Source organism: Cotesia typhae, unplaced genomic scaffold (genome assembly GCF_013202065.1).
Source record: "Cotesia typhae breed Kobodo isofemale line unplaced genomic scaffold, CoteBio_Ctyphae contig_22, whole genome shotgun sequence".
NCBI classification, from domain to species: Eukaryota; Metazoa; Arthropoda; class Insecta; order Hymenoptera; family Braconidae; genus Cotesia; species Cotesia typhae.
Genome location: NW_027423728.1, coordinates 6,078,289 through 6,091,388, shown reverse-complemented (window position 1 = coordinate 6,091,388; position 13,100 = coordinate 6,078,289). Strand labels below are relative to the sequence as shown.

General features: G+C 28.8%; 1 protein-coding gene across 9 annotated transcripts in view; it reads left to right on the top strand.

Moving 5' to 3' along the window:
* Positions 1-13,100, top strand: part of LOC141538451 (phosphatase and actin regulator 2) — a 114,316-nt gene that overhangs the window by 35,243 nt on the left and 65,973 nt on the right. The gene's annotated exons all lie outside the window — the stretch shown is intronic.

Below are 13,100 nucleotides of genomic sequence, written 5' to 3'. Positions count from 1 at the left end.
ATTGAAGATTTTTCACGGTATGAAAGCCATGGAAATTCGAAATGCACCTGTAAATATATTTTAAGAAGCGCAGGACAACCATTTATCGATCCTAACGCACAGCAGCTTCGTATTCGCCGTCTGTTCGTAATTTTCCATACACCCCCTGACTCTACGGTGTAGATGCGAGATGCGAGTGTTGGTGTTAGTGTTAATATATATGTACATGTACATAATAATAATACTTGTTCTCTTCGTTCCTATCCTGTTTCGTTCCTGCCAGACGCACAAGGTGTGTCATGTGCTTCTGTTAAAAAAACTCCTTTTTTTGTACGCAGATGCTATCCTTTCCCGCACTTTTCTTAAAAATTATCATATTCTTATAAAATTTGTAAAAAATATTTTTTACTGCCTTTAAAAAAATTTACTAAATTCAAAATATTTACGAATTGTTGTACACAGATGAAAAGGTTCACTTAAGCCAAAAAAATTAGAGTTGAATTTCCTAAAAAAAAAATTTCTTATGACTTTTTCTCAGCAAAGTTATGTTAATAAATATTCGTCATTATAAACTAATGACCGAATTTATATTTTAATAGTTTGTATTCAATACTGAAAGCACAATAACGTAAAGTTCTGTCGGAAGTGAATTGAAAGTCTTCTCGAAAAATATTTCAAAGAAAAAATTCGGCCAGCCAAAAATTTTTGGCATCTTTTCGCTCAACGAAAAATTATTAATCATATTTAGTAGAATTTTATTAAAATTTTATTTAATACAATTTACAATAAAAATGTATCCAGTTTTCCGTCGAGATTTCAATTATTGCTGTGCCAACATTTTTACAATTCAGATAACAACTAGTTCATTTATCAGGCAAAATATAAACCGCACAAATATTTACTAATCATTTATTTGTAAAAAACCAAAAAAAAAAAAAAGAAAAAAGAAAAAAGTAATAAAATTAACAATTTATTCTGTTGCCCACAATTATAAAAGATTTGACGTTCTAATTAGCGATTACTGGGATATAAAATATTAAAAATAGCTTTATAAAGTCTTTGATGAAAGTAGTTAACATTTTGTTAATTATTATTAATTATCTTAAAGTTGAGTTTGTATTCTCTGTTTTTCGCTATTTTCGAGACAGGAACGTGTTTAATATATAATACATTTTAACTATAAATGAAACTAGATCAAAGCGCTTAACTATCTCGCTTTTTCTCATTATTTTATTTTACTTTTACACTTTTATTTATATACATATATATTTATTTCACCTTTTATACTTAGTTTACCTACAGCGAAATTGGAAGCTGTTGAAAATAATGACAATGGTACTCAACAAAGCTTGACGGTTCATATTATCGCTTTTTATAATAACGTATTATTATCATTTATCATCTATTTTGTTTAAGTGTTTTTTAATAATAATAATAATAATAATAATAATAATTATTATTATTATTATTATTATTATTATTATTATTATTATAAAAATTAATTTTTGACATATAAAAAATAAAATAAATGAATAAAAAAATTTTGTTCATCGCAAAATTCAAATTTATTAATAACTACTTTGAAAATTTATCATAATAAATGAACTATTGCTAAAAAGCATATGAAACATTGAAATGGCACTTATTGGAGTCTCGCCCATTCCAATTATACTGAATTTAATTTAAAAAACTCACTTTATCATATTTATAAACCAAAGACAAAATTTTCATTATTTTCTTAATTATAAAGATATGAAAAATTTTTTTTTTAATGTTTATCAATATTAACATTAAAAATTCTAAATAATTTATTACAAATAATGAAACATGAAATTTATTACTATTGATCAATTCAAATTACCCAATAAAATTACCGATGAGGATGAACAAATATTGAAAGCTAATAACAAAATTATCAAACCCGATAAAAAAAAAAAAAAAAAAAAAAAAAAATTAGAAAATACTCTATTCGTATTCCTGTGTTTATATATTTAAATCGCCACATTGAAATGAAATGGCACGTTGAGATTGAAAGAGTGAACATGTAATTTATTTGTTGATCGCGCAAGAATGCCATCGATAAGCTATACTCCAACGTATCCTCTTCTTATACTATGCGGAGGTATATATATGTAGACATTCTGTTCACCATGATACATAGTAGGTAAATAAAACAAAATAAAAAGAGTAAAGAGGACGATGCGTGACGCAACAAATAATTAGCTTGTGCCTGCTTACAAGAATAGAAAAAGATGCATCGCGTGTTAGAATATAAAGCTACTTTTAATTTACGCTCAAAATACACACAAGTACAAGAGTACAGACTTTACTTTGAAGAAAAAAAAAAATATCTTACAATAAACAATAATTACAAACACTCGGGCTGAGCATGCGCTGTTAAAACAACTTTTTTTTATCCAATGAGTATATTTTATTGCTCTTAAACTATTACTGTACTATACTGTGCTTACATGTATGCTTTGTATATTAATATGATACATAGTAAAGCTTAATGAGTGTAAATGAGACGCAAGTGTTACTCGAGAGCCCTTTGTGCATCTACAGAGCGAGAGCATTCAACTCACTTGTAATTACCCGGGAATTATAAACTATAATTTATTGATGTATTAAATTATCTATGATATTTAAGTACCAAATATTAATAGAGCTTATGAAATATTTTTAGAGTTTTTTGCTCGTAAAATCTTCATAGCTTGCTGCAGTCACTACTAGCAACCTTGCAGTCACTATGTAACTGCCGTAACTTGTGAACTATAAATAAATAAAATTTTGCTTTATTAAATAATGATTTTTGTTAAATTGCACTGTACTTTTTTAGCTATTGACGTTTTCAAAGATATAAGCTCATCCCGATGTTACACTCATCAAGGGCTTTCATTTGAGTACCCACATGCATTTTTATATATTTTTCATATATTCATATATATAAATATATGAAATATATGAAAAATTAATGTGGGTACTCAAATGAAAGATCTTGATGAGCGTAATGTCAGGATGAAATTATATCTTTAAAAATGTCAATACTTCACAAGATACAAGGTCGTTTCTTAATTATAAATTTAAATTTTAAATTTAAGCTTCGACAAATTATTCAGTGAAAAATGTTCTATATTATAAATTAATAATCTAATTTCTATTTTTATAGTTTTGACTCAATACTAAAAGCATGATAACTCATAGTTCTGTCGGAAAGCTATTAAGATCTGAATACTGCACGGAAAAATAAAACGTTTTCTTGAAAATTTACTTTAAAATATTCATGAAGTTCTCCTGTAGAATTTTATATTAATGAAATATAGTCTTTTCAAGAAATTCTTGAAGTTAAGAACCAGTTGTCTTCAAAATACTTTTCTTGGGTCCAAATTAAAAGAAAAAAAAAAAACTATGAACCACAAAGTTTAAATTAAAATTGAAATGAATGACAATAACAAAAATAAAAAAAAATGATGTAATAACTGTAAAGATAGTACGTAGACAATCGTTTGTACGCATGTGTTTAGCCCTCTGTCCAGTGTAATGACCGGGAGTCATGAGCGAAAGTTTAATCTGAGGAGTGTTATTATTATGAACATAGTACACAGAAGTAAAGAGAGAACAACACAAAACAGAATATTATTATAAAATCTTTCACGATATTCCTCCTGGGAAAGATATTTCAAGCAACTGGAGAATCTTTGTATTTTATTTATCATCTTGCTGATATTCATACCCAAGATGAGTTCTCGGTAAAGAATTTTATTTTTACTTTATCGTAAATATAATGACGCGATAAAACACTGTTTAATACAGCACAAAAGCAGATTTTTTATTTACAATCCTCAGGTACGTTAATTCTTTGTTTTGAAAGAGTTAACGGGGTTCTAATGTTTTGGAGTCGTAAAATTATGAGTTATGCTTCATAAGAACGAGGAGGAATTGAGGGGTTCTGACAAAATGTTGATGTCATTCGATATATACAAGCACTAAGTCACCCTGAATAGCCGTCAAGTGCAAATCGATTCTATTGGGGTAGGTCTTTCTCCCTTGCGTGCACGAGACGAGAAAATATTTACCTCCATTCCTTCCAGACGTTATTGCGTCTAAGGTCGTCGCTTTAGACTCATTCGTCTCCAGTTATTTTGAATAAATTACGAAAAGAAAACTTTTCTTTCAAGAATCTGGGTTCAATTACTTTTAAATTCTATTTAGAAAAAAAATTTGATTAAAATGACTATCCAACATATCCTCAAATGATGATACAATAAAATATTTGGGAAATTATTTTGGTTTTAAATAATACAAAACTAAAATTTTGATTTTTTTTTTCATTTAATTTTGATGCAAACACAATTAAAAATTAAAAGAACTTTTTAGGGTTCAAAAAAAAATTCTTAGCGACCTCTAAAAATTTTTTATCAAGCTGATTTTTGGACAATCTCTTAAACCATTATAAGCTAACATATTTTCATAAACTCAAAAAATTAAAATAGTTTTGCCTCACCTTAATAATTAGTTTAAATATTTTTCTGGATCTTGATAATTTACTTAAACAATTGTTGAATCTCCAGTCATCTTAATGATGAAAAAAAAGTTAAATTTGAGTACATATTTACTAAGCATTAGATTCTTTAATTTAATATTAGTTTTAAACACAAAAAAGTAAAGTATATAATTTGAAAAGAAGTTTTAATGAATTTATTTAATAAAAACTTGATATTTTTTAATACAAAAAAAAAAATTCTTTCTCGCTGTACAAGTTATTAGATTAGCTCTACAGTACTGACAGAATCGTATCACCGTTTCTTTGAAGTCTCTTTGCATTAACTCGAGGAGTAAAGACGAATAAAAAAATTTGTTAAGGTAGATACATAAATATATATATATATATATAATCTCGACAAATATAACGATCAAATCAGTACTAATAAATGCGATAAAAAAAAATTTTTTATTTTTTATCTCGTTAAACTTAATTCATTTATAATACAGCAATATTTAATAATAAAAGTTTTAGCTGAGTCAGTCACATCGTGGATTTGTGAATAAAAACTATTTTAGCGAGTAGATTAACGCTGTGTGCGACCCACTAAGTAGATGATACAGCGTGCGACATTCCACAGTATTGTTAAGCCATTATCAAACGGAAATGAGCTGAGATCCAAGATCCAAGATCCAAGTGTGTGTAAGCTCATGGCAATTTACCAGAGAGTTTAGTTGTCGAGGTTATATTATTAATTTCTCTTTCTCACTCTCTCTCTCTCCCTCTTTTCAGTTCCTATTTATTAACATTTTGCAGCATCGGTTTTTTATTAATAAACGCTTTTATTCTCTCACTCCTTTTCTCTCTTCCCCTTCGGAACTTCCTTTCCTTTTCTCTGTAACCTCATTACTGTGTACTAACTTTGTATGTTCATAGGTACATATATACTTCTGCAGTAGTTCGATTTACGATCGTTGTTAACTTCCGGTTTGAATCTAGAACCCGACAGCTACCGATGTGGTTTCACCGAGCATCCCGCGATTAATGGATTTACCGCTTTCTTTGTTCATTTATCGGTTCTGTATTGTGGAAAATGGATATGAGTTTTCATGTTTTACTTTGACTAGATTTATTTATTTACAGTAGTATCTTTTTTTTTTTTTTTTTTCCCAAGGTAAATTGATAATTTTGTGGCAGAGAGGGAGTGATCTTTAAAAATCAAAAATTCAATTTGTTTTTTTTTTTTTTTTTTTTTTTTTTTTTAAAGTTGAAGAAAAATTTACAATAGCTGCGAAATAAAAACCGGAAAAATAAAAAAACCTAAGAAATTGAATTTCGCCTTGACCGCGTCATACTTGTAGCGAGCAGGGTCGTTGATATTGCAGCAGCCTCGACGAGTGTTTACTCTGTCGACCGCAGAGACTGAAATAGATTCTGAGTCGATCCCAAGCTCGATTGCCAGTTAGTGGATTTTTAATGCTGCTACTGCAGTTTTGCCTTGACAACACACTACACATATTACCAGACAACCCAATTCAGCTATCAAGTCAACACAATACACACATTACAAATAAAACAACTGTAATAATAATAATAATAATAATATTTATTCTATTCCGCCATTCCTGCTCTGTATCTGCAAAGCGCATCGACATTGACGCCCCATTCTTCAGCAATTACTCAAACTTGAATTAAAAATAAGATATTCCTCCTCCTTATTCTCAGCGATGCTCCCTGGCAATTATTTTTTCCAACTTCCACCGGAAGTCAAATTTGAGATTTTTTAATTTTTTACCAATTTATTTATCGACCCTGGCAACCTTCCAGTCATATTCAAGTAACTTTTATCAGATTATCAACGAACTGCTTGCTACTCTACCCAAAAAGTGTTTTAAATGTTAATTTATCTTGCACAATTTATTTAGTATAAAACAAGAAATTTTAACTTTCTTTTTCTAAAAAAATGATGAAGAATTTACTTGGACTTTTTTTTATTAACAATATTTATTAGACTAGACCAATTAAAAATAATCTACTCCGCGAATATTTTACAGTGTAGCTTAAATGAAAAAAATGACCATTTCGTAAATAATAAAATTAATAATCACACAGATAACAGACGGGTAGATTGAAAAGGGGAAGTGGGAGGGAAAGAAGAAGCAAGCGGAAATTACTCTCTGTAACGAAATAATATCTCAAGTAATTGCAAGTACTCTCGTTACATCCAGTTATGGTTCTTTACGGCTAACTGTAGACTGCAGACTACTTCTATTACTTGATACTGGTACCCAGTACCTGGAACTGTTGAGTTTTGTTGGCACTTGTTGTATAGTTCCGCTGCTGTTCCCTGTTTAGAAGTTATAGTTATAACTCTAACATCACTACTTCAAGAGCGGAACTATCCGAGTACCGTCACATGTCAAGCATTCTGCATGTAGCTGTAAAGTTTTGTCTCAAAAGATACCCGCGGATTTAATCAAATATACAATTTTATAGTCTTCCATGTCAATATTAATTCTTATGTGTCCATTTTCTGCAAAAAACTTTTTGATTCAGAATTATTTCTTTGGATCACGATAGTTTTTCCATTAGTGGAGTCATACATCTCAAAACTAAGCGTTAGTCATCTCACATTTTTTATTTTTCGAGTGTAGGAAGTGTGAGACTTGAATTAATTCATTTTTATTAAAAACCGCGTGGGTATTTTATCATCTTGATGTCACCAATTCAGTAAATACTTTCTCTCTGTGGTAATTCTGACAATACAAGGTTAATAACAATTATAATATTCAACTATTTATAGACTATTTTCTTAGTTTGAATGCAAGATAAAAATAAGAAAGAGTTAAGTCGCATTATTTTTAAAATTAGAACCAGAAAGTTTAAAAGAGAATGAGAAAATTTAGTCTTAAAGTAAGAAATCAAAAATTTATTTGACTAAGTTCACAATATGGCCATCACAATTACTTATTGATTAAATTTAGAAACAATTATTTATTATTTAAATTTAAATTCAAAATTTTATGTCTTGATTCAAGAATTTCTATTCTTGATATTTTTTTTCTTAATAAAGAAAAATTACTTCTTTAAAGGCTTTAGTTCGCGAGTTTACCCTTAGATGGCTAGGTAGCGCCAGTGTGCTTGCTTTCAAAATTGGACAAATTATAAATTTCGTATCATTTATTGAAAATCTATAAAATTAAAACTTTTGACCGCGAAAGAAAATCTGTGGGTAAAATAGATCTTGTTTGAAAATAGTTAAATGGATAACTTTTTCTATTTCTTTCCAAGATTAATATTCACAATTTTATTCACGGTTTTTAAATCAATTCGAACTGAATATCTTGAATCAAAAGTTTTTTTTAGTGTGATTTTATAAAAATTTCATATAAATTAAAATCAAAAAATTCCACCTGAAAGTTAATTTGCTCTCTGATTTCTCCGCATATATATTTTAAACAATCAACCTGAAGAAGATTCTTGAACTGAAAAGGTCGTAAGTTCGTCTTCAATAATAGCAATGGCATATATTCACATATGAACTCGTACAGTAAAGTGATCTGTTCACTGCAGAGCACAAATGATATGATACAATACAGCGACAGGGTATTTGTGAGTCGTAAACCGATCATAATCGACATATATTTCAGCACATACTGGTGTACAGTGTGTACTAATACGTCCACATGCATATGTATACATATGCATCCATATGAGTGAAACGTCACATAACTAACTATATTACATACTGTGCAAGCATTCACTACTACGTATACAAATGCGCAACATATATGTTTATATTTGTTCATGTCATGTGTCTCTTCTCGACATGCATCACACGTACCTTGACAATCCAACTGAATATCCTGTCTTGCTTAACGTCAACTACGTTGTGCATTCAATGAATCATTGATAAAATATTTTATTTAACTTTTTCCTCGATTTATCGATTATCCGGCTGATGTAATTTTAATGTGAGTTGAAAATTTGTAAATCACCGTGCTTTATTCAATTGACGTATAAACTTGCACATATAAACGTGGGTGTAAGTGGTATGTATACTTTTCATTTTATTGGTATGGAAAATAAATATTTCTTTTTAATTCGCGTCGTTGGGTAATGATTTGTTGATGATAATTATTTGATTGTAAAATATAGTTGTAATTTTGAAAAAAAAATTTTTTTTAAGAGTTATTGCGTCAAAAAATTTTTTATTAAATATTTAACACTTTTATGTGTAAATTTAACATTTATTGAGTTAAATTAATTAAAAAATATGTTAAATTTTTACTTAAAAATTTTTAAGACAAAATAGTTTGATCAGGAAAATAAAGGAATGAAAAAATTGTTTTTTATTCATTTTATTACGTCTATCCAACATTAGTTACATCAATTTTAATTAAAAAATATTGGATTGTCTTAAAGATAGGAGCGTTGTAAAATCGAAGTTCATTGAAATTTGTATGAATGTAATCATCGTTGCAGGTAGCCGATTTTTTTTATGAATGAAAAAATTTTCAGTTTCCTAAATATTTTCTAGAGTTGTGATAATTTCAATTATTATAAATTAATCTAATTTTCATTGGGAAAAAAAAAAAAAAAAAATATAATCCACAATTACAACCTCCATATTTTAGCGAGAAAATTTTTTTACTACTCGTAAAAAATACGGTGAGGTCCTAGGGCGTTTCCTCTATGAATTACTCCTTAAGAATAAGTTCAGCGTTCTTTCATTTATTAATAATGTTGTAGTTGTATATATTTATATATACGATGCTTCTTACGCAATGGTGCGAATGAAACCCGTGGCACGTATAGTAATTCCGTGTGTGTATAAGATTTCAGTGTGTAAACCACGTTATCTGGCCACGCGGTAACACACTGTTAAATACTACAACTATATACATGCAATCCAAGAATGCACATACTTATACTTATGTTATACACCGAGTACAGAGAAAGAGAGTGAAAGAGACGGTTAAAAAGCAACCACGAGGTTAACGGTGTTCGTCGTAGTATAGTATATAGTATTATATTATATGTACTATAACATATAGATATAGATACGGTAAATATCATCGGTCATATGTACTATAGCCTACGTACAGTACTTACTAACATTACATACAATACGTATGTACGTGCTCCTTGAACGCCAGTTACCAGTTTACGAGCGACATCTGCGTTTTCCGGAAGTTTAACTTCCTAAAACGTAAGTCACTCAACTAATAATCAAGGTGGAATTAAATGTATAATTATTTACTTTTTAAATGTTAATCTAATAAGAAATTGAATTATTATTATTTTTTTTTATTATCATTATTTTCATCGTTATCCCGATTACAAGTCATTAAAATAATTACAGTTTAACTCAACCTAACATTTTCATAACCGTTAAATTTTTTTAAATACTACATCAATTAAATTTTTTTGGTATACCAATATTGCTATAGAAATACAGGTCAATTATCATACAAGTTTTTAAAATAAAAAAAAAAAAAAAAATAACGAGTACAATTCGAACGGATTTCGTTATATAAAACATGCCAGCGGAAGTTTACATTAAAATAGTAATTTTTAAATTTCTATTAAATAACACAGGATAGAGTAGAAAATAATTCGTCTCCGGTCTTATTTCATTGGGACTAGAACGAGAAGCAGCGTATTCCACATAAGTATAAAGAGTTGAGTGAAAATTTATAAGCAAGATGTTTATGCACTGGCAATAAATAATAACATACCAATATGTGCAAACACATTGTAATAACAGTAATATTTGTCGTTAAATTACAGATTTACGTTTTGCAAAGTAACATAACGATTTTACATTCCTATTCTAGTATGGCAATGCAATGGTTACCTCATGAATATCTTCATCTCCATTTATGCATACATATATATATCTTTTTTCCATTTATGTACAAATAGTTGATCTTCAGTATAAATAAAGAGCTAGTATTTAAATTAGCGGGACTATTTTCATAAATTTTTATGGAAAGTGAATCACAGAACGGTTTCATAAATTGTAAATTTGAATCAGTTCGCATCTTTAAAGAGTTATAAAAAAAAAAAAATAATGACAGTAGCACACTTTATAGAATTTTTGATAAAAATGTTTTATCAATATTTTAAGAGATAGTTCATAGAACTAGGCAAAATAAATTACTGTAGCCATCAACTTGCATTTTATTCATTAGATATTTTTTTAGAAATATGCCAATTCTACAAAATTATATTGTTTTAATCACTTTTTGTGGCATGAACAATTACACTGTAATAAAAAAAAATTAAAATAAAAAGTAACTGCAAACACTATTAATCTTAAGAAAAAGTGTCAATAATTTATAAAATCGAATAATCAGGACAATTTAAATCACAAATCACAGTAATTCTTTCAAGTAAAACACATACTTTCTACCTATATAAATTTATGCATAAAAATGTGTCATCCACTTTTTTCTCTCGTAGAAAATAAACTTATTGTTATATCATATATATAGACATTATAAGTAATAAAAAAAAAAAACAATAAAATAAATGGCATGAAGAATTTAGAGCAAGCATTTAGCCACGGTCTATCGACAAGAAATTGTCTGGTGGAGAATAGAGCTTCACTTCATAGAGCAATGATTAAAATTATTGATGCTGTTTACTTTTTGTTCTACAAAGTCTTTCATTCTCATTCTCATTTGAAACTAAACAGTGTCAAAGACTGCTTGTACTCGACAATAGCCGTGACACCTACTCTCTTGAAAACATCATCGTCAACTCCCCGGCATTTAAACCGATTTTCAATGACATTAAATAAAAAAATACACGCCGTTTTTTATTGAATTTATATTCTGAAAAAATTTATTTTTATTTTTATTTAAATTTAAATTTAATTTGATGTGATGAATGAAGAATATTTAATAATATATTAAATCCTCGTTCAATGATTTTGCTTCATTATTTTTTCTTCTATTTTGTCGTAGAAGTAGACATCATGTCAATTAACAACTGCATCAAACGGCAGTACTTAAGATAAATGGCTGTATGTAAGATAGAAAGTTCCTAAAAACGCTAGGGATAACCATCCTACAGAAATAGGGGATGGAATTCCCCTAAGTGGCACTTGAGAACTCGTAACCAGGGTAATTTATCCCCTAACTTTAACGTTTAGAAAAATCCCGGGTTTTATAGGTTCATCGACTCCTAGACAGATGCAAACGCACCGTTTTCATCATTATTCACTTAGGTGTTGAGATAATATTTTTATAACGGTAAAAAAAATACTTATTGAAAAAATATTATCTTGTAAATTTCACTCTCACTTCGGGATATATTTAAAATTTTTTTTTTAGTTAAGAAAGTATAACACAATTAAAAAAAACTCCTCTTGTAAAGTTGATCAAAAATCTTCAATTTTTCCCAGCCTTACATCTCAAAAAGCGAGCACAATTACGCCACCGAGCCACCTAGTGGCAGCCCCACGAACTAAAATTTCTAAAAAGTAGATCTTTAGCTAAGAAACCGAGTTTTTAAATGGGAAATTCTAGAACCAAGTAAATTCTTAATTTTTTCAGCATTTTTCCTTAGTCACTAAATTCCATCAAATAAAAAAGAAAGTAAAAAAAATAGATGGCAATTTATTGATTGATAATAGTGTGGATGCAACACTTTTTCTTCTGGACATTGTATTGATTGTGAATAAGGGCTTGAAGAGGTCATCGACACGGTGAAGAGCGTCTCAAGATATTGATAAGGCTACTCGTATCGGCCGTATATAAAGCATCGCCAAATTACTAGTGTGTACTCTCTTTCGTCTCAACTCTTATCAAGCATCCGAGTGTATCGATTTTTAGGAGAGTAGAAGAGGGAACTGGAGAGAGTAGAGAGTAGCATCCCTCTTATTCCATTATCCATTATCCATTATCCATTATCCTAATATAAAATAGAGATGGATATATGAGGCATCAATTTATTCGTGATGTGATTGGTCGAATATATCATAAGCATGAAAATATATGCAAACACTATATTTAGACGCGCGCTTGCGCGCGCAAATTCAAATCCTAGTAAAATATATATTGTATATGGTGTTAGCATTGGCTTTTAATATTGTGAAAGCTATTGGATATCAAGTGAAAAATTACCTCTCATGTCCGATGCTTGTCGATTATTTTGGCACGCTAATACTTGATTTTTTCCTTCTATTGTTTATTTATCGGCCAGATAATCGGTTTAGTACATCGAGATTAAACTATTGGGAAAGAAGATTTCGTGTAATGGAAAGTGATATTTTAGTTTTATCGCCAATCAGTATTGGGTGTAGTTGTGAAATAGAAAAAGGATTCTCTAGTGTAAAATATTTTTGTGAATGTTTTTAAAAATTTATATTGATCAATAGTAAAAAAATTATGGATTAAATGTTTTACTGACAGCTAGATGATTGATAGTCCTTATTTTTTCATTATTTGAAGGTTTTAACTTTATTAATGGTTGGAATTCATCTAGAAAACTTACTCTGAAACTTTCTTCTGCTTTCTAGGTCAAAATTGATTATTTAATTGAAAATCATTCTAATTTTTGATTTTTTAGAAATTGTAAAAAAAAAATATTATAAAAGCTTTAGCAGCTGTTTGTAAATATTTCAAAA